We start from the raw sequence: 5,000 nt of genomic DNA on the forward strand, positions 1-5,000 counted from the left end.
CCGTACTGTTAACCCTTTAACCCCGGGAACCGTACTGTTTACCCTTTAACCCTTTAACCCCGGGAACCGTACTGTTTACCCTTTAACCCTTTAAACCCGGGAACTGTACTGTTTACCCTTTAACCCCGGGAACCGTACTGTTTACCCTTTAACCCTTTAACCCCGGGAACCGTACTGTTAACCCTTTAACCCTTTAACCCCAGGAACCGTACTGTTTACCCTTTAACCCTTTAACCCTGGGAACCGTACTGTTTACCCTTTAACCCCGGGAACCATACTGTTTACCCTTTAACCCTTTAACCCCGGGAACCGTACTGTTTACCCTTTAACCCTTTAACCCCGGGAACCGTACTGTTTACCCTTTAACCCTTTAACCCCGGGAACCGTACTGTTAACCCTTTAACCCCGGGAACCGTACTGTTTACCCTTTAACCCTTTAACCCCGGGAACCGTACTGTTTACCCTTTAACCCTTTAACCCCGGGAACTGTACTGTTTACCCTTTAACCCCGGGAACCGTACTGTTAATTAACCCTTTAACCCTTTAACCCTGGGAACTGTACTGTTTACCCTTTAACCCCGGGAACCGTACTGTTTACCCTTTAACCCTTTAACCCCGGGAACTGTACTGTTTACCCTTTAACCCCGGGAACTGTACTGTTTACCCTTTAACCCCGGGAACCGTACTGCTTACCCTTTAACCCTTTAACCCCGGGAACCGTACTGTTTACCCTTTAACCCCGGGAACCGTACTGTTAACCCTTTAACCCCGGGAACCGTACTGTTTACCCTTTAACCCCAGGAACCGTACTGTTTACCCTTTAACCCAGGAACCGTACTGTTAACCCTTTAACCCGGGAACCGTACTGTTTACCCTTTAACCCTTTAACCCAGGAACCGTACTGTTTACCCTTTAACCCTTTAACCCGGGAACCGTACTGTTTACCCTTTAACCCTTTAACCCGGGAACCGTACTGTTTACCCTTTAACCCTTTAACCCCGGGAACCGTACTGTTTACCCTTTAACCCTTTAACCCCGGGAAACGTACTGTTTACCCTTTAACCCCGGGAACCGTACTGTTTACCCTTTAACCCCGGGAACCGTACTGTTTACCCTTTAACCCTTTAACCCCGGGAACCGTACTGTTTACCCTTTAACCCCGGGAACCGTACTGTTTACCCTTTAACCCTTTAACCCCGGGAACCGTACTGTTAACCCTTTAACCCCGGGAACCGTACTGTTTACCGTTTAACCCCGGGAACCGTACTGTTTACCCTTTAACCCCGGGAACCGTACTGTTTACCCTTTAACCCCGGGAACCGTACTGTTTACCCTTTAACCCTTTAACCCCGGGAACCGTACTGTTAACCCTTTAACCCTTTAACCCCGGGAACCGTACTGTTTACCCTTTAACCCCGGGAACCGTACTGTTTACCCTTTAACCCCGGGAACCGTACTGTTTACCCTTTAACCCCGGGAACTGTACTGTTAACCCTTTAACCCCGGGAACTGTACTGTTTACCCTTTAACCCTTTAACCCTGGGAACTGTACTGTTTACCCTTTAACCCTTTAACCCCGGGAACCGTACTGTTAACCCTTTAACCCCGGGAACCGTACTGTTTACCCTTTAACCCTTTAACCCCGGGAACCGTACTGTTAACCCTTTAACCCTTTAACCCCGGGAACCGTACTGTTTACCCTTTAACCCCGGGAACCGTACTGTTTACCCTTTAACCCTTTAACCCCGGGAACCGTACTGTTTACCCTTTAACCCTTTAACCCCGGGAACCGTACTGTTTACCCTTTAACCCTTTAACCCGGAACCGTACTGTTAACCCTTTAACCCAGGAACCGTACTGTTTACCCTTTAACCCTTTAACCCCGGGAACCGTACTGTTAACCCTTTAACCCCGGGAACCATACTGTTTACCCTTTAACCCCGGGAACCGTACTGTTTACCCTTTAACCCTTTAACCCCGGGAACCGTACTGTTTACCCTTTAACCCTTTAACCCTGGGAACCGTACTGTTTACCCTTTAACCCTTTAACCCCGGGAACCGTACTGTTTACCCTTTAACCCTTTAACCCCGGGAACCGTACTGTTTACCCTTTAACCCGGAAGCGTGCTGTTTACCCTTTAACCCCGGGAACCGTACTGTTTACCCTTTAACCCAGGAACCCGTACTGTTAACCCTTTAACCCAGGAACCGTACTGTTTACCCTTTAACCCCAGGAACCGTACTGTTTACCCTTTAACCCAGGAACCGTACTGTTTACCCTTTAACCCTTTAACCCAGGAACCGTACTGTTTACCCTTTAACCCAGGAACTGTACTGTTTACCCTTTAACCCCGGGAACCGTACTGTTTACCCTTTAACCCTTTAACCCCGGGAACCGTACTGTTTACCCTTTAACCCCGGGAACCGTACTGTTTACCCTTTAACCCTTTAACCCCGGGAACCATACTGTTAACCCTTTAACCCTTTAACCCCGGGAACCGTACTGTTTACCCTTTAACCCTTTAACCCCGGGAACTGTACTGTTTACCCTTTAACCCCGGGAACCGTACTGTTTACCCTTTAACCCTTTAACCCCGGGAACCGTACTGTTAACCCTTTAACCCTTTAACCCCGGGAACCATACTGTTAACCCTTTAACCCTTTAACCCCGGGAACCGTACTGTTTACCCTTTAACCCTTTAACCCCGGGAACCGTACTGTTAACCCTTTAACCCTTTAACCCCGGGAACCGTACTGTTTACCCTTTAACCCTTTAACCCCGGGAACCGTACTGTTAACCCTTTAACCCTTTAACCCCGGGAACCGTACTGTTAACCCTTTAACCCTTTAACCCCGGGAACCGTACTGTTTACCCTTTAACCCCGGGAACTGTACTGTTTACCCTTTAACCCTTTAACCTCGGGAACCGTACTGTTTACCCTTTAACCCTTTAACCCCGGGAACCGTACTGTTTACCCTTTAACCCCGGGAACCGTACTGTTTACCCTTTAACCCTTTAACCCCGGGAACCGTACTGTTTACTTACCCTTTAACCCCGGGAACCATACTGTTTACCCTTTAACCCTTTAACCCCGGGAACCGTACTGTTTACCCTTTAACCCCGGGAACCGTCCCGTTTACCCTTTAACCCTGGGAACCGTACTGTTTACCCTTTAACCCCGGGAACCGTACTGTTTACCCTTTAACCCCGGGAACCATACTGTTTATCCTTTAACCCTTTAACCCCGGGAACCGTGCTGTTTACCCTTTAACCCTTTAACCCCGAGAACCGTACTGTTAACCCTTTAACCCCGGGGACCGTACTGTTTACCCTTTAACCCCGGGAACCGTACTGTTAACCATTTAACCCTTTAACCCCGGGAACCGTACTGTTTACCCTTTAACCCCGGGAACCATACTGTTTATCCTTTAACCCTTTAACCCCGGGAACCGTGCTGTTTACCCTTTAACCCTTTAACCCCGAGAACCGTACTGTTAACCCTTTAACCCCGGGAACCGTACTGTTTACCCTTTAACCCCGGGAACTGTACTGTTTACCCTTTAACCAGAGTACATTACTACTAAAGACACAGGGTTAGTCAGAGTACATTATTACTAAAGACACAGGGTTAATCAGGGTACATTATTACTAAAGACACAGGGTTCATCAGAGTACATTATTACTAAAGACACAGGGTTAATCAGAGTACATTATTACTAAAGACACAGGGTTAATCAGGGTACATTACTACTAAAGACACAGGGTTAATCAGGGTACATTATTACTAAAGACACAGGGTTAATCAGGGTCAGAGTACATTACTACTAAAGACACGCTGTTAATCAGGGTCAGAGTACATTATTACTAAAGACACAGGGTTAATCAGAGTACATTACTACTAAAGACACAGGGTTAATCAGGGTACATTACTACTAAAGACACAGGGTTAATCAGAGTACATTACTACTAAAGACACAGGGTTAATCAGGGTACATTACTACTAAAGACACAGGGTTAATCAGGGGTCGTTTCTTAGGAAAGAAGAAACATTGTTGAACCTTTGCTACCAATTAAAAATGTGTATCGCACTGCCAAGTCAAACGGTCACTACTGTAACGACTTACTTATTTTGTGGCGTTGATCAATTAATCTCTGAGCATTAGCAATTTTTTAATGTGATTAGCGATTAATTAGTGTGATTAGTGATTCATTTATTTCATGTAATGAGTGATTCATTTATTTAATGTGATTAATGAGTAATTTATTTCATGAAATGAGTGATTCATTTATTTCATGTGATTAATGATTCATTTATTTCATGTGATTAATGATTCATTTATTTCATGTGATTAATGATTCAATTATTTAATGTAATGAGTGATTCATTTATTTCATGTGATTAATGATTCATTTATTTCATGTAATGAGTGATTCATTTTAAGGGCAACGCTGATGTTTTGTGGTGGAATACAGAGTGGGTTGTACTGTACATGTCAACCCTGTTACCCATAGATAGACTGGCCACAATTTTTAACAATAAAAAAAAATGACCGCAGTGAATTATTGTAATGTTTAATTTGACCTTTGTTTATATGTCAATTCAACCCATAAAGAATGGGTTGCCAAACTGGCGATTTGACACCAAAATACAATTTCATTCATCAATTAATTGTTGTTGAATATGTACTCTTTATAACAAAATTATCAAATGATGTGAAATCAAACGTTTTAGTTTTTTTTGTCGACCAAGTTACAGTTCTCAAGAGGTACTGAATTGGTGGAGTTGATTGACTCGTGTTTCCATAGTAGAGACCTTTTTATTTTATTTTATTTTCTCCCTTTTTTCATGGTGTCCAATTGTTAGTAGTTACTGTCTTGTCTCATCGCTACAACTCCCGTTCGGGCTCGGGAGAGACGAAGGTCGAAAGTCATGCGTCCTCCGATACACAACCCAACCAAGCCGCACTGCTTCTTATTAACACAGCGCGCATCCAACCCG

The 5,000-nt window shown here is 44.5% G+C and overlaps 1 protein-coding gene across 1 annotated transcript in view; it reads left to right on the forward strand.

The window, feature by feature from the left end:
* Window positions 1–5,000, forward strand: part of LOC135511527 (lipoma-preferred partner homolog) — a 458,670-nt gene that overhangs the window by 119,980 nt on the left and 333,690 nt on the right. The gene's annotated exons all lie outside the window — the stretch shown is intronic.

This window comes from Oncorhynchus masou, chromosome 24 (genome assembly GCF_036934945.1).
Source record: "Oncorhynchus masou masou isolate Uvic2021 chromosome 24, UVic_Omas_1.1, whole genome shotgun sequence".
Lineage (NCBI taxonomy): Eukaryota > Metazoa > Chordata > Actinopteri > Salmoniformes > Salmonidae > Oncorhynchus > Oncorhynchus masou.